The sequence below is a fragment of the Sphaeramia orbicularis genome, chromosome 5 (assembly GCF_902148855.1).
Source record: "Sphaeramia orbicularis chromosome 5, fSphaOr1.1, whole genome shotgun sequence".
Classification (NCBI taxonomy): Eukaryota; Metazoa; Chordata; class Actinopteri; order Kurtiformes; family Apogonidae; genus Sphaeramia; species Sphaeramia orbicularis.
In genome coordinates, this window is record NC_043961.1 from 40,554,920 (window position 1) to 40,573,454 (window position 18,535).

The 18,535-nt window shown below is 38.2% G+C and overlaps 1 protein-coding gene and 1 long non-coding RNA gene across 2 annotated transcripts in view; one reads left to right on the top strand and one right to left on the bottom strand.

Annotated features, from left to right (window-relative positions):
* The window catches only part of grip2b (glutamate receptor interacting protein 2b), a 388,052-nt gene that overhangs the window by 198,670 nt on the left and 170,847 nt on the right, over positions 1–18,535 (top strand). The window lies entirely within an intron of this gene.
* LOC115419607 (uncharacterized) lies at positions 1,913–4,936 on the bottom strand. Its single transcript, XR_003935445.1, has 3 exons — positions 4,924–4,936; positions 4,828–4,829; positions 1,913–2,070 (listed from the first exon to the last, which is right to left on the bottom strand). It is a non-coding gene; the product is annotated as an uncharacterized LOC115419607 (long non-coding RNA).

An 18,535-nucleotide genomic window follows, 5' to 3' on the forward strand; every position in this document is an offset into this window, starting at 1 on the left:
CATTCCAACACATTAAATGTCAGTAGCAGCACTTTGTTCCAGTCAGACTAATGACAACAACAATAACGCACATTTACAAAAGGAACTAAGAACTGCAATGGGATTATTAAGTACTCGTATCGGTACTCGGTATCAGCAAGTACTCAAATGTAAGTACTCGTACTTGTACACGGTCTGAAAAAAAGTGGTATTGGTTCATCCCTAGTGGAAAGTAATTAAATTTTATTTATTTTTATTTGTCTTTCATTTATTTTTATTTGTATTTGCAATTGCTTGAAAGGTTTCTCATCAAGAAAATACATTTTGTTGTATATGCACAATATGAATGTAAGAAATAAAACTGTTAATTATCCAAAAAAAAATAAAAAATAAAAAATAAGGAAACCAATTGGTCCTTCATTATTAAGTGAAATACCTTATTTCCTCTTGTGTATTTGTAATTGCTCTTTAACCAAGCAAAAATAAGTTTTATCTGATTACTTGATTAAACTACTATAATGTAAAAAATAACAGACTTTCAGAAGTGATTTAGACATGTGGTAGGGGGTTTGGACTCTTACTACAAGGTTCTTTTAATGTTTTTCAGTAAGAAATACATAATGTCAACTAACTTGGATCATTACAATAGGAAACATTAGAACAGGTAGTCTCTAAACAACGTAAAGGCATTATTTAATTTGGCTTAGGTGGGACCAAGAATGGCTTTGGTGGTCAGTCACTGTTAAGAGCTGGAATGCATTGACATATTTTAAGCGACATTGACAGCATACACATGTCCCATGACACATGACACATGACCCCCCCCCCCCCCCCCCCAGTTATGTGATATGGCATGATGGAATGTTCTGAGATTATTACTGAAACTTTGCTAAGTGTAATTTTCAAACACTGTTCTAAAGTGAAAATGTAGTGTGTGGATAAAGCCTGAATCTGAAAGAGAGAGATAGACATGTAACTGTCAGATAAAGCTGACAAAGCAGCATGTAAAATACTCCTCAAACCACATTTTGATATTCTTTACATATAGTTGTGCATCTTAAATGTTTCATCCGCGGTGGCAGTCATTTAACTCAGTGTGACAGTTGCACTACATTTTATAGGTTACATTAGTTGAGAAATAACAGAAATGGAAATATTCTCGCCTTCTTTTCTAATACCAGTTCAACTTCAAACTTGTCAAATCTACATTTTTGTTAGCTACAGTATCCTCTTTGACATGTCTCATTACCCAGCAACAAATCATCAGTTGTTGTCAAACTCTGTTGCTTAGCAACCACAGTGATATAACCCTCAACCTCATGTAACCCTGTGTTGCTTTACCACTCGATGCTCATAGCTGCCCTATGTTGGCTGAGGGACAAAGAGCTCCCATCCAGGTGGAACTGGAACATAATGGTCTTACAGCAGAGATAGGCTACTGTATGTCCCATTCAGGGTGTCCTCACTTCACCCACTGTTAGCCTATAGACCAGGGATGTCAAACTCATTTTATTTCAGGGGCCACATACACCCAAATTTATCTTAAGTGGACCAGACCAGTAAAATAATAGCATAATAGTCTATGAATAAAAACTCAAAATTTTTGTCTTGGTATTAAAAATTAAAAGTGCAGTTTTACCAATGTTATGCCTAAACTATGCCTCAGATCTACAAAAACACAAAACAGGCTTAATATTGTTAAAATTCCACTTATTTTAAGGTTGTTCATGGTTGTTTAGTTTAGTTTAGTATGGTTGTTTAGTCGTGATCATTTACATATTATTATGTTATTTTATTACCGATCCACTTAAGATTGAATGGGTCTGAAGGTGGAACCTGAACTGAAATGTTCAGTTAAAAGATGTCTTTCTGTTATTGGGGTTAAATTATGGAATGACATAAATAGAAACCAGCGTGTTGATCCGTGGGGTTCTACATGTGGTAGTTTTTATGTTGTTGTATATCCGTACATGCTGTACCACATCTGTCCAGCAGTCAGCGCCAAAGTGTCCTGGCCATAGCAACGTGACTGTAAGGCTATTGTATTCCAAAATTACTAATATCTCACAAAATGTTGGTCCTATCAACTTGCTGTTTTCACTAGTCTCTTCCTTGACCAAAAATACATACGTATGCCAAACTGCAGCAGTCAGCTATTTCCTTATTTTTTGTGATTCCCGACACACACACACACACACACACACACACACACACACACACACACACATACAGAGGGCGCTAGGCTTTTATGATATAGATTTAAAGATGTGCAATTCATTAATGGTTTTCGAAATATTAGTTTGGAAATATATTTTGGAGGGATAGAAGCAGGAATGATTTTTGCTCTTTTGATTGGTAGAATAAAACAGATTTAGATTTGAATGTAGGCGAGGCGTACATAAGGATTTATCTTCTGCCTAAGCCTTTTCAGTCTCAACATAATTCAGAGTCGACTGACACAAAATTAGCCTTGCTTTTGCTTTCTGTGTTACGGAGGATGACTGAATAAACATAAACCTGATTTTTTTGTCCATTTGATTTGAGTGTTTTAACCCCTGGTAACTCAGTAGTTATGTCTTTAACAACAGCAGCACTGTTGGAACCAAACTGACAATGAAGAGACTCCTTGAATTTTATTTTGGAGGAAAAAGCCCCCTGATCTGATAAACTATCATAAGCTGGGTTTCCATTACAGTTTTCCGCAAAATAAAAGCAATATTTCTACAGTTTCGACAAAGTACAATTACTTGTAGGTGTTTCCATTGAAGAGTGTTTGGCTTCTGATGAGTGATTTTAGTAAAGTCCCATCTTGCAACATGTTGTAATTATCGTAAAATACTGCATAGTTCTCGCAAGACACTGGTTAAGGAAGATGAATGCTCTGAATTTGATGGCAAACCTACACAGTGTTGGCACTGTAGTGTCAGTTCATCTACTGCTATTGCAAACAAAAGAAGAAGGGAATGTATAATCATCACAAGGCAAAGTACGTATTTATAGCAGTGGCCATGCAGAATGGATTTCTGGGAGAGAATAATACATCAGGAATTCACCAACAAGTTGTGGATCCAGAATTTCCAAGTGACCTGGGCAACGTTTAATGACCTGTGTGATGTGATTGAACATCTTGTGGCACCAGACTTGTCATGCCCTCAGGAAGCAGTTCCTACACAAAAGCCAATGTCTATTGCCCTGTACAAACTAGAACCACCTGATCTGAGTCCAGGGTCATAGGTGAGACGTTTGGCCTGAGCAAAACCACCGTGCACAGATGTGTGAAAATACATAAAATGTGTTTCCATTACACTTTTGGGCTATACTTCTATATCGAAATGTCTCAAAAACCACCTCATGAGAGCGTGAAAACTTTTTTGCGACCTTTGACAGTTTTTGCAACATTGTAAATTTCCCTATGGAATGAATAAAGTTATCTATCTATCCATCTATCTATCTGTCTGTCTGTCTGTCTGTCTGTCTGTGTTTCCATTACCAGTTTTCTATTGAGCAGTTTACATTTTGAGGGTAATGGAAACCCAGCTATAGATACATCCTATTAAATAAAACAGCAGGAGTAGATGTGTGCTACACATTAGCCATTACTCCTCCTCTTCCGTTTCTACACTTTGAGCTGTATAGAGTTTGATGTGTAACTTCTAATATGTGGCTCTGACACAAGCCCTCCAGACCTGCCCACTTGAAAATGCTGCCCATCTGTCTCAAATGAGCCCCAGTCAGACGGTTAGTTCCACACTGCGGCAGAGTGGATGAGGTCTGGCTTCAGGTTGAACTGGAGGAACAAATGACAGAAACAAATGACAGATTGCTCATGTATATCCCCAGCCCCGTCGGCGTAATGCTATCTGGCTCCAGGTGGAACGAGGGACGGTGGTGTAACACATTTTGTGAAAAATAAAGCCATGAGGGAAATGGATGAAAAGAATAATACGACATACACGAAAACAAGATAACACAGAGAGATGGGTTGAGGGAAAAAGGGCAAAATGCAAAATCAAGAACATGAGGGAGTATAAAAGAAAACATACTAGGGAAACTAAGAATGCCGAAAGAGAGCCTACAGTTAAGTGACAGAGTGGATAAGAGAGAAAGAAGAGCCTTGTGGAGATGAGAAGCAGTGAGATAAACAGCAAGAGACAAGGGGAAGAGGGACAAAAAAAAAAATAAGACCGAAATGAAAAATCACACAAGTGGTGACAGGTTGAGCAACAAGTGCCAGTGTTTGGTGGTAAAAGGCAGATAAGGGTCCAGACAAACCCTCACAGAGACCTTTTCAAAAAGCTGTTGTTTGGCCTTTCTCAGCTCCCTTAGTCTTGCTGCCACTGACAACAATAAGCCTGCAGAAAGAAACAGAAACAGTGTGCAAACAAAAACGGCAAGAAAGGAAGAGGCAGGAAGAGAGGAACAAAAAGAAAGATACAGAGACTTCACACTTCTCTGGATGCTGGCCTCATTATGTCACAGCAGGGTTATAAGAGAGCAAAAAGGGGTTAGAGAAGAAGAAGAATGATGAAGAGGAGTCATATTTAGAAATACTGGAGGAGAAAACGAAGTAGAAGAGATGAGAGGGAAGGAAGGAAAGAAAGTATTATTGTTTGTGGCATGTGGGTGAGGAATATTGGCTAATTTATTAAGAAAAAAAGAAAAGCATTAACCTCTGGTATTTCCTGTCAACCACTGATATTTTAAGTTGAATTTATCAGCTGTGTTATGTTACAGTTATGAAACGGTCAAAGCCGAGTGTTATTTATTGCTGTATAGCAGTGTTTCTAAAACCATGGGGCGAGCCCCCTAGGGGAGGCATGAAGGCTTGCTGGGGGGGCATGGGATCACTCCTTTTTCTTTAGGTTAGAACATGTAGTAGGTGGAACCAAGGTTATTATCGTTAACGAAAACTAACGAAATGCCGAAAACTAGAATTGTAAAAACATTTTCGTAACTGAAACAAATAGAAACTATAATTAAAAGAAAAAAATGATAACTAACTGAAACTGTATTGTGTGCTTACAAAACTAGAACGTATAAAAATTCTGGATAAAATTCCCTTCATTTTCGTCTTTGTCAGTGTCGGATTGATATAAAATCGATTTATTTCCCTCAAGCAATGTTAGCTGCTGGCACCATATGATATTTAACGGTCCGTCACTTCTTGTCACTTGTCGTTTAGGGGTCTTCTCATCCCCACTCTACCTGGAAACATGGAGACTAAAGGTGGGAGAAAGTAGCAGAGTCCGTTCTGGGATTTATTTGAATACGACAGTGAAGAAGATAAAAGATATAAAGAAACTAAAACTAAGCATTTAGAAAATAATGAAAACTAATAAAAACTACCAAACCTGCTCTAAAAACTAATTAAAACTAACTGAATTAGAGCAAAAAAGTCAAAACTAAATAAAACTAAACTATAATGAAAAATCCAAAACTATTATAACCTTGGGTGGAACTAATGTTTTAGTGTTAAAGCACCCTGGACTCATTTTAGGGACATACAACAAACCAATCTCCTGCCATGGTGATCTGTCACTAGACTAGACAAAGAGTTTAGGTTTGGAGAATGGACAAGGATTGGACTGGAAAAGAAAAACTTACAATGTTTCTGTTTTTGTACAGTTTACACTTTAATGTTCTGAGATGTGTGATGGAAACAGGCTCATTGCAGCCACTGATACTGTTAAAAATGTTCATCTTGTTACCAAAATGTGTTTGTTGTTCTAAAAACTTTGTCATAGTTGTAAGATAATTGCACATTTCCTGTTTTTATTTGGAAAAATATTGTCGCAGGGAGCAGTCTGATTAAGTTTATTTGTGTTGTTCAAGCAAAAATCTGAGCGATATTTAATTCGAACAAAAAATTATTCAGGAAAAAGCGTTAAGTATTGTTAGGATATTGATGTTTCTTTCAATAAAACTTCTAATTGCACCACTCTTACAATGTTGTTGGGGATGAGGGAGGCCTGGAGATTTTTCATCCTCCAAAGGGGAGCCCAAGAGAAAAAGACTGAGGACCACTGTTATATAGTGATGCCTTCCCCAAACTCAGGGCATCAAATGCAGCTTTTTTGGTCCCATTTGAGGTGAAAAAACATGATAATACAATGATATGTGTCCCAGCTTGTTTTTATGTGCAGATTGTAGTATTTCATATTTTCACTTTTGAAACATGCATATAAATGTGTGAAAATATCTGACTGGCCATGGTGTCATTTTCATTCATTAGATGGAGTTTTGTGGGGAAAAATAGATTCTCTGACCATTCTTCTGCCATTCTTAGGTCCAGCTCAAACTGAGTTCATATTGATTGTCTAACAGTTGTTTCGTGGATAGATTTATACATAGCAAAGGATTGGGGAGGGATTCCGGGCATATACCCTCGATGTTGGCCCCCGACAGCATAAGCCGCATTTGATATTATTTTTCCAAGCCTCTAGACCTGTTTTGTAATTGAAAAAAACATGAAACCCTTATTTGGCACATTATGTCTGTCATAAACCATGGTTTGGCTCAGCATGTTTGTGTTCTGATATGTACAGAGATATTTTATAAAACAAAAGTCGTGGACATTTCTGGTTCATTTTAAGACCTGTTGAAAACAATCTCCATTAGTGTGGACAGACTATTAAACATTTTTCAAGCTTTAAGGGAATATTAGGTGGTGTGGGAATTTGTCCTGGTAGATCTTTTGTTCACCCCATGTTAGAGCTTACTTCACTATAAAACCATCACTAGTTTTCCTGTGGTTGAAGATATTGGTCTTATTTTTACCAGAATGACTTTCACCTCAGCAGGTGTAGCAGCCCCCTGTAATGACATTCATCTGCTCTGGTACAAATTACAGGTTTTCTTTGAGCCCATGCAGCTTTCTGTGTAAAAGACACTTCTCCGACCAAAAAAATGGATTAAAAAAACAAGTCGCCACCTGGATTTATTTAAGCAAATGGGTAAATGCCTCCCATTGGATAATTACTGCATGAGTGATTATGTTTCAGCTGGAAAAAGTTATTTAACCCTTTACTGGTGCAGTAAGTAGGTTCTCATTTCTTAAACAACCATGTTTGAAGATACATTCTGTGGTTGTGGAAAAGATGCTAATCTGTTTTCAGAAGAGTCAAATTATTGGCATGCATAAAAAAAGACATCTACGAAGAGCTGAAACTACTAAATTGGGTTAATAGTTATTAATCTTGGCATCACTCAAACGTGATGAAATCAAATCATTAAAAAAAACATAAACACACACAAAAAAACAGTAGAACTCTGTGTTTAATAGCGAAGTAATGCTGCCTTCAGGTGCTGTCGGGAAGATGATCCTTTCCACTAGTGAATTCGAAATTGCATGTGCATTGACTTCAAGTGCTTTTGTTGTTGTAGCAAAGTAAAAAATGGCTGACACACAATTTATTGTGACCTGTTACTTGGGTAAAACAGTTTTGGATTTGTTAATTCATCTAATACAGCATTTAGAATTTAAATTTTTTATTTTTTTTGCGAACTGTGTATTCTATAAATGTGCAAAATCATCAGTTAACAGCTGTGGAATGTTAATAAAAGCATAGTTATCAACAATATATTTTTTCATTATCTGCAATGTTTCCATGGTTGCTCTCCACCATGTTGAAAATGTCATTTTCAGCAGCTGGTAAATCAGTTTTTTTCCCAGTTCTCCAGTGGAAAATATGACGTGGGGTGTGTGTGTGTGTGTGTGTTAATGTGCACTTTTCAAGTTCGTAACTGGTATTTACCATAATTCCCATAGCACGTGAAGGCATGATAAGAGTATTTCCACCATCACAGTGTGAAGGGAACTCAAAGGATTAGGACTAAAACAGCTGTGTAGCCTTAAGAAAACCACTTATCATTGGGGAAAAAAAAGGCTTCAGTTTTTCCAGGGAGCATAAAGATTGGACTCGGTTTCAATGGAAGAAGGTCATGTGGGCTGATGAGTCCAGATTGATCCTGGTCCAGAGTGACGGGTGGATCAGGGTGAAAGGAGAGGCAGATGAAGTGATTACCCATCATGCCTAGTGCTTACAGTACAAGTCTGTGGGGGCAGTGTTCTGATCTAGGGTCGGTTCAGTTGGTTCAGGTCTAGGTTCAAAGGAATCAGGTCAGTAAAACCTGATTAAACTGAATGACCTGAGTCCAGACCTGAACCACAGAGTCCAGACTTGAACCACAGAGTCCAGACCTGAACCACAGAGTCCAGACTTGAACCACAAAGTCCAGACCTGAACCACAGAGTCCAGACTTGAACCACAGAGTCCAGACTTGAACCACAGAGTCCAGACTTGAACCACAAAGTCCAGACTTGAACCACAAAGTCCAGACCTGAACCACAGAGTCCAGACTTGAACCACAGAGTCCAGACTTGAACCACAAAGTCCAGACCTGAACCACAGAGTCCAGACCTGAACCACAGAGTCCAGACTTGAACCACAGAGTCCAGATCTGAACCACAGAGTCCAGACCTGAACCACAGAGTCCAGACTTGAACCACAGAGTCCAGACTTGAACCACAAAGTCCAGACCTGAACCACAGAGTCCAGACCTGAACCACAGAGTCCAGACTTGAACCACAGAGTCCAGATCTGAACCACAGACTCCAGACCTGAACCACAGATTCCAGATCTTAACCCCATTGAGAATCCTTGGGATGTGCTGGAGAAGACTTTGCGTAGCAGTCCGACTCTCCCATCATCAATACAAGATCTTACCGAAAAAATTATACAGCTCTGGACAAAAATAAATGTTGTGACAGTGCAGAAGTGTATCGGAAGGATGCCACTGTGAATACGTAATTATCGTAATCACAGCTAACATTGTTTCGCAACCTTTTTTGAACAAAGGCCCACTAACAGCATCATGAGCCTCTTGCCCCCCCCCCCCCCCCCCCCCCCATCTCCTTGTACAAATAGCCACTGAGTCTGTGATTTTTCGTGATTTTTTTACCCCTCCTGTCCTGTGCTTGCGCCCCCTGGGAGAGTGTCCACGCCCCCTGGTGGAGAACCACTGCAACTAAAGGAAGTCCAACAATATATTAGACTTTTTTAGTTTCGTTTTGGACGGGCAGGATGTCAGAACTGGGAGAAAAAAAAACAACTTTATTTCTTAGCTCTTCTTAGCGCTGTGAAGGGAAAAGAAGAAAAGGTGAACTATAAAAGAAGGAGAGCGTGTTAGAAATGAGGGAGTGAATTATGGGAGCTTTGACAGGTAGGGGAGCTGCCACGGCAGAACGCTGTGATTCCACAGAGGAAGAGCAGAAAACAGGTTTGGGGTTAATTTGCATTTCAAACTACTGACTTCCTGCCTACGATGCGAGAAACCTGCTGATTAGCACACGGCGCCTCTCCTCTGTCTCCTCTCTCCATCTTATCTCATCTCTATCTCTTTTGCTCACTCTTTTCCTGATTTACTCCAGTTTTTCTATTTCCTGTCTCTCTTGCAGATTGGATTAGTCTTTCAGTGGGTGGAATATGTCAGTGTGCCCTCATTTCTCTCTTTCATTTTCTTCCTTTTTTCACTCTTTCTTACATTCTTTCTTTCATCTTGCGTCCTTGCAGTGTCTTTCTTTTCTTTTTTTCCTTCTGTCTTTTTATGCCATGCTCTGTTATTGCCTACAGGGTTGATATGACCTAAAGTCACAGCAGCAGTGACTGTTGTTCTATTATGATTCATGTATTGATACTTATTTTTGTCTCCGTGCTGCCTTCCTTGTTTTGTACTTAACCTGCAGTAAATGATGTAAAAATAAGCCACATTATAAACACAACATTGTCTAACTTCTACCTTTTAAAGATGAGCTGTTTAGCAATTTCACATGTAGTCTCAGAGATGGGAATAGATTTTATTGATACTAATGCTGTTATTGATTCTGTTTATGAGTCTGATTGATTTCCATAATTACTTACTAATTGTGTTAGTGTATTTTTTGTTTGTTTTGTATATATGAGTCCAGTTTAAGTTTGTGGTGGTGCTGTGGTTTACAAACACAGTTGCTCATTGGTGATGCATTCCACCCTCAATAGTTGCATTTTCATAAATGTTCTTCAATTTAATTTCAAATAAAATCTTTTACACTCACCTGACGTTTTTTTTTTGGGGGGGGGGGGTTTGTTTTCAAAAAAATAGTCACTGAGGATATTAAGAAATGAAAGCACTTCAAGTTTAACCCACATGAATGACCAGCTGACGGATCCTCAGTATCTTTGGGATATTCCCGTGAAAATGTTAAACCTCACCAATTATTCCTCTGCTTCATCCATGAAACAAACATCACAGCCGTTTAAGAGAAACAGCAGCAACAGAACGTTCTAGTACTGTCTGGTTTAATACAGACATGTGTAACATAGCCCATACTTTCAACTTCTGACAACATTATGCAGCTTAGTTAATTCAATCCAAACCAGTTTATGCAAATGCACATCATTTGAAATGTTAATAGATTTTTTTTCTTCTTTTTTGCAGTTTTGTTAAAAGTTCATGTCAAATTCACAGGACATTTTATAGAAACAGTCAGCTGAGACCTGAAGTGGCCGGAAAAACTTCAAGTGTTATACCTGAGGTTTGGCCTGTTTAGTGGTGTGCTCTGTGTTGATTAGTAAATTACATTGTCTCCTGATATGATGGAATCTGAACTAAATGTTCATTTTGTGAGACGTGGGGCAGTTTAAGTTGTTGCAACAGTTGAGGGCCATTTATGGCAGCTCAATGGTCTGTCATGAACCTGAACCATCGAACGAACACACACGACATCTTATGTCTTTCCAGGACAGAGGTAAGCAGGGCCCTCTTAACACATGAGCCTGATGGGTACTTACCCTTGCCCGTTATAAAAGACGTAGAAAAAAAAAGAGTGGAAGCAATCCATTCTGACCATCCCAGAATAGTTGCTTTTCCATTGACCCTCAAATTGCGAGCATATAACTTGCGCATAAAAATTTGCCAAATGGAAAATTGCCAATTTTGCCAAATCTCTCGTTTTTCGCTTAAAGTTTTTGTGCTGGCAAGATGTGGTTTTTCGGGTGTAGCGCAAATAGTATCATGCAAAACTGCAATGGAAAGACCTTGAGTCTAAGAACTAGAGTCACGTGAATAAAAAAATAAAAAAAAATAAATAAAAAAACAGATGTTGACGGACTTTACAACAAGCGAAGAAGAAGAGTTTTAAAGGAAACATGGCACGGTATATGTGGACACACGAGGAAACCAAATCATTTTTTAATTTAGTTCTGGATCGAGGGGTAATATATAATAATAATGAATATATCTGTAAAACAATACGATATTTACGTTTGTCGCCATGTTTATGGAATGACTTCTCATGTCATCTTGTGATACTAAATAAACAAATCATCGCATTTGTGATTTAATGGAAAACCGACTTCAAGCACTTCTGTTTTTTCGACATTTAGTAAATATCAGTAAAGTTTTGCGCATCTGTCCAATGGAAAAGCCACTAATGATGACCTGCTCCTTCTGTAGGTGGAAACAGCTCAGACACAGAAACACAGTTCTCATCTTTGTGTTATTACACAGTAATGGAATACAAATATTATCTCATGTCTGGAATTATTTGTAAAGCCCTCATAACTCTTGCAGACTAGATTTCTAAGCTCCTGGTTATTATGCTGCTGCTTCTTGGAGGTACTCCCTGATGTCATTTGATAGAATCCAGAAAATGTAGGAATTCAAAGAAAATCCTGGAGTTTGGATGGTACAGATGTTGAAGTGGGTTATGGATGTGTTCTTCTGTCCCTGTTGTCTTTGTCCTCCACTTGCATTTCATCTGTAGCTTGTGTTTTCTGCAGACAGTTTTTCAGACTTCACCTGTGCTTGTTTGTATCTGACAGTGCAGAGTTCTATTAGAGAGGATGAAGACGCACAGCAGGGGGAGGTATAGGCTCAGAGGGAGGGGGGGAACCCACTTAAATGGTGGTAGTTTTTGGTTTCTCCTCACCTGATCCCATATGTTTGCCTGTTGTAGTTGGTGTTTTGTGAGTTTTCTATTTATTTCTTGATTTACTCAATGGTGGATATTTACCTACTGCCCCCCCCAACACAATGTTGAAAAATATGACTGCCCTCACTGTGAGTGGTGGCTTACTGATCTATCCGTCCACATGTTCTTAGAAGTGCAAATTTATCTGCCCCAAGTCTCTCCTATCGCTTTTCTTTGGGGTGGGACCTACTACTATCGCGGCATTTATGACAAGAGTTCATATGTAAATGGAGATAATCATGAAGAGACAAGTGATACTAAAGTTTTTAAGAGTCAAAGGTATCAAATGTGTTTTAGTTCAGACATTCAGACCAGTTGTGATGTCAAGTAAAATAATAACCCATAAATAATGACTCCTAATTTTAATCTTGGTTTAATATGGGGAAAAAAAAAAAAAAAAAAAAAAAAAAAAAAAAAAAAAAAAATATATATATATATATATATATATATATATATATATATATATATATATATGTTATATACCCATATATATATATATATATATATATATATATATATATATATATATATATATATATATATATATATATATATATATGTATATATGTAGTGCCTATAAATTATGCAAAAAAAAAACCCCATTAAATTATGAAAATATTTACATGAACGAACTATCCTTTAACAATAAAATGTGAATAACCTGAATAAATATGAAGTGAAAAAAGAAGACAAGTACATACACACACTTCTACAGCTAGAATAATCAAATAATTCCAAGCAGACTGTTTCACTGAAATATTTTCTCAGGGTTTAGCGGCTCTTTGCACAGAATACTACAGTACTTACATAGTGTGTGATCAAGTATCTAGAGGCAGGGCTGGGTGTCCTGTTTTTTGGAAATCAAATTATGGTCACCCAGTCCTTAACATAAAGCCTTACCCTTACAGTGTAATCTCAACTGACTAAATTCTTCCTCATCTGTGCACAGAAATGGACTTATCTGTCCTCGTCTAAACACCACGACACCAGTATGCACATGCACATGTGCGCATGCACACACACACACGCACACACACACACACACACACACACACACACACACACACGCACACTCCTCCAGCTGCCCACCCTGTGTGTGAATGAAGTGGCTACATGTGTGTACAAACAGCTCATGTGTGAGTGGATGCAGGTGTCTGTGTTCTAGAATAAAGTGTCTACATCTGTACATGTGTGCATTTCTTGCACTGAGCCACAGGAGGCCATCATTTGCCACTTCAAAGTACTTACCCATAATCCTTGGAGTGTGGATTCATTTGCACTTGAAACCCACAGAATGAGGCAGAGGAGATAGAGGAGCAAATGAGACAGAGAGACGAGATGAGAAAAACTCTGACCATTTGCAATGTGAAATAGCACGTCAAGACCGTCTGCGTGTGTATTTCAGTACGTGTGTTTGTTTATGTGTATGAGAGGGGACATTATCCACTTTCCTGACTGTTTATTTGGATTGGCCCACCTCTGCATCCCTCCTCTCCATCAGTTTTCTTTCTTTCTGGAGAAAAGCACTTACAGGGAAACCCAAACACACTAATGTAACACACACACACACACACACACACACACACACACACACACACACACGTTAATCTCTCTCTGCAAACAGGGTTTAAAAGTATGTAGTCATAGAGTGTGTGCTTTTTTTCTGTCTCAGTACTCCACCAATGACCTTCAAGTGTGTACATTTGTCTGCGTATGCAGACATGTTTTTATGTACACTGTATATATTATTATTTTCTATATTTGAGAGGATATTTTTTTCTGAATCTGGTAAAATTTCTATGGAATAGACAGTTGGATGATTATCTGAGGCGACTGCATTTTGCACAATAGATAGAATGGCATCTGTTTATATGTATAGAAACAGGTGAAGGAAGAGTAATGTCATATTTCCATCAGTGTTTCCAAGTCATGTGACATCCTACTATTCTCTGTCTGTGTCATCATCTCATTGTGCCCCCCCTTCATATACTTGTAGCTAGTTTAATGGCACCTGAGTTAAGAATTAGTCAGATCTACTCCTTATCTTGAAGCACTTCACCCTCAGAGATCTTACCCTCTTCCTGTATTTTCTTTTTTCCTCTTGTTTTTTTTTTTTTTCTTTTTTTTTATGGGCTCAGCTGGCTGACAGGCAGCTGTCTGTACCGATAAGGCAGCAGCTGACACCAACTGTACTCCCAGTCATCATTGCCCATTTTTCTAACACCTTTGCTTGTGTATCCTCTTTTATTTGGACATTTTACCAGGGAGTATCTCACACTACTTTTTTTTTTTTTCCCTACTTGTCTTGTCCAGCGTTCTAACAGCAGAATGGTGGTCTGGTTCCTTTTGGCGCTGAACAAATTTGCTTTGCCAAGGGTAACTTCATAAAGTATATGAAGCGCCCTTTGATATTCTACTGTGATTATTATGAGTTTAGTTGAACCACATTTCGATGCTGGACCTGACATGGGGGGTGGGGGTGGGGGGGTAGAAGAAGGGGAGAAAACAAGAGAGAAGAAGGTGGTGAAGACCCTCACAAGAAAGTGTCAACAATACAAACAGCAATAACCATGGAGACAATTATAATGATGACAATAACTACAACCAGAACTGAGTAAACTGGGAAGAAGAGAGAGAAGAAAACAAAACAAAACAAACAAAACTACAAAAAAAAACCCAAAAAAAAACACAACAATGAGATACATAAGACCTATGAAATGAAGAATATAAGAAAGCATGAACAAAGTGTCGTATACCACATTCACACAATAATACCTATAACAAATAATACCAGAAACAAATCCACACAACATCAGTTGTTCACATTAATCTGCTGTGACAGAGTGAACAAGGCAAACAGACTGAAGTGAAGAACACAGGCATGCAACCGCAACCGCACTCCCTCCAAGGATCAGGGACCGACCAAGAGGACCCCAAGGCCCGGCAATCCAGCAGACACCACAGAGAGGGGGGATCCAGCCCGCCCCCCCCGAAAGGCAACAGTGTGCCCGCCCCGAAGATGGTCGAGGGAGGCCCCCACCAGAGGCCCCACAGCAGCTGAGCACAGGCCCCAGGAGGCCAGGGATGCCAGCCACCACCCCCCGGCCGGGGGGCCGGCCACCCAGGGGCAGGCAAGGCGCTGGTCCCCGAGCCTCACGAGCCCAGGAGCCACCCATCTCCCCAGGCAGGGGTCCCACCCAGCACACCGGGCAGCCAGGCCGGCCCAGTCTGCCACCCGCTGCAGGCCAGTGCGCACCCCGATGCCACAGCCAAGCGCCCTGGGGGCCCGGAGGCCCACCTCCCCATCCCACCAAGCCCAGCCCCCAAACCCCACACACACCCCAGTCCCCCACTCACCCACTCACTCCTCTTTTTTTATTGGATACAGGATGTCTAGGGGGGCATGGACCTTTGATGGTGGGGTTGTATCTCGAGCCATTAACAGTATCGCACAGTATGTAGGCCAGGCTTGTCAAACATGTGGCCCGTGGGCCAAAACTGGCCCGCCAAAGGTTCCAATCCAGCCCGTGGAATGAATTTGCAAGTGTTAAAATTACATAGACGATATTAACAATCTCGGGTGTCAAACTTGTTTTAGTTCATGTTCCACATTCAGACCAATGTGATCTAGTAAAATAATAGCATGATAACCTAAAAATAATGAGAACTACAATTTTTCTTCTTGGTTTAATGTGAAAAAATAACATTACACTGAAAATATTTACATTTACAGACAATCCTTTAATCCTTTTCTGTCCACAAGAGGACAAGAGTTTCACAACTTTATACAAAAAAAGAAAAGAAAACTGTCCACCACAAGGACATTCCACAATTTTTTTTTTAAAATCTGAAAAAACTGTTGCATCATGATGTTTCCAATATAGGCACTTATTTAATTAAAAACAAAAAAGCTTGTCCTTTGCTGACATTTCCTGGGTCTTAGGAGGTTAACAATAAAATGTGAATAATCTGAACAAATATGAACAACCTGAAATGTCTTCAGAAAATTATGGGAAATTTTAACAATATTATGCCTGTTAGTAAATATTTGTGTAACACTGTGTATAATGCACATGTATAAATGATAAGTTGATGCATAATATTGTTAAAACTGCACTTATTTTTCTTTCAAAAATTCAGTTTTTCCAGGTTAAACACATTTTTCTGTGACAGGATAGTGTGTAAGTGGAAATGTTTTTTTTTTTTATAATTTAATGTTTTTTTATTGCACTAAAACAAAGAGAAAAAGGTTATTACACTTTTATTTTACTGATCCGGCCCACTTAAAGTCAAACTGGGCTGAATGTGGCCCCTGGAAGAGCATGAGTTTGACACCCCTGATGTAGGCTAGAATATTCCTGTCCAACGTTAAAAAAAAAAAAAAAAATTGACTCCATTCATGTCTTTGTGGTGCTTTTTGCCTCTAGAATATTCCTGTAGACTTTTGTGCAGCTATATCTGTGCTTATTTACATTTTTACAATATAACTTTGACTCATTTTATTTTTCTGTCTCATAGTATTTTGTCTCACTATCATCATTGTTTCTGTTAATGCAGTATTATTTCTGCTCAACAGCTGCTCTCTATCGTCCTCGTTCTCTGAGAGAAAAGGCCACGTTTGTTCTGTTCTGTTTACAAATGCAGGGTAGAAATGTTAGAGACTTTGGCTTTAACTGTGTTTCCATATACAACAAATAATAATAATAATAATAATAATAATAATAATAATAATAATAATAATAATAATAATAATAATAATTTTTAAGTTATAAGCACCTTTCAGAACACCCAAGGACACTGTAGAGCAGAAAATAAAACAGGCAATGCATAAAATACAAAGGAGTAAACAAATGGATAAAAGAGTAATTACAATGTGTAGAAATAGAAAATGTGAAATGGAGAGTAAAACTTATGGTGGGAATAAAATGGTATTGAATGAGTAAACAAGGCTGTATAATGCTGGCAGTATTAGCATTTATAGGCTTTGGGGGTTTAAAAAATATAAAAATACAGGAAGTAGAGAATCTGTTTGGTGTTTTCATCTGTGATTTGTTTTTTCCAAAGAAAAGACAAAGGACTAGTTTTGTCTCCTCATCAGTCAAGACCGCCCGTGGTACTACCAGGCATGAAAAATGTTCTCTATTCCCCAATAATAAAAGCCATTTGCAAGCAGTTTTTAATTTTCATCTTTCAGCAACATTTTAAATGTGAGACTTCAAGAAGTACATTAAATCCATCTATGGAAATGCAGCTGATAATAAGGAGATTTAATATAGAGGGTGAACAGAACAGACCTGTCCTTTACTGCTGTACTTTCCAACATTTAGCGCCAATAAATGGCTTTTGGGTCAGTGTATCTTTTAGTAATTGGATTTTCTTTTCAGAAACAAAAGAAAAACTAGTGGTTAATTGATTTGTGTTTTAAAAAAGAAGAATTGAAATTGAATTTCTTTTCGTTTTTCTTTTTCATTGTCAAAACAGATAAACCAAATAAAAAAAAAACGGATTATTTAAATTTTTTCTTTATAATAATAAAAAAGGAAGTTACTACCTGACAGAAATGCAAAAATGGACCAAAAAAGCCTGTTTTGTTCATTTTCTGAGGAAAGAGTGCTAATGCTTAGGTCACAAAGATTCATACGAACAGTGGGTTTGTATGAATCTTCCAGTGCGTACGAAATCTGGCGTATGTAGACATTCGTGGAGGGAGCATATCTACGATTTTTGGTTTGTTTTCCATTTCTATCAGGTAGTAATGAGAAAGAGAAAATGAAAATCGATAAGTTTTTTAAGTTTGGTTTATCTGTTTTGACACTGAAAAAGAAAAACGCCTTGAAATTCAATTTTAATTCTTCTATTTTAGAACAAAAATCAGTTAACCACTAGTTTTTCTTTTGTTTCTGAAAAGAAAATCCAATTACCAAAGGATACACTGACACTTTTGCATTCATTATTAAACTGTTGTTTGGTGCAAACTCTAACACCGTGGTTCTGAATTGGTCTGGTTCAGGACCCACTGTCACCCCTCAATGACAAGACAAGACCCAAAGTGATAAAAGTTCAACTTCTCAAATGTATTTAATGAAAGATGGTGTGTTTTGAACCTGAGATAATACTGAATATCACAGTATGAAAACACAGAAGACAGGTTTTATGATAAACCAAACTGAGCAGCAGGTGATGATGATAAATATGGAAATATTCACTTTAACTCTAAATTAGAATTAAAAGTTCATTCATTCACTCATTGAAGAATTAAACACACTGAGGTTTTTGTCCAAAGGAGGTAAAACCATATCTGATGAAGTCGTCATATGTGAGTTTCTCCATGATATGAATAGAAACTTTTGGTTCTTCTTTTATGCTGTGAAATGTCTGGTGTTAATTATCATTACAGCACATTACCACCACCTACTGTTGGGGAGTGTGACAGGGTGACCATATTTTGATTTCCAAAAAAGAGGACACTCTGCTTTGCCTCAAGATACTTTATTTTTTTCTACAATAAACTAAGAAGAAAATTTGGAGTCATTACTGATAGCTTAT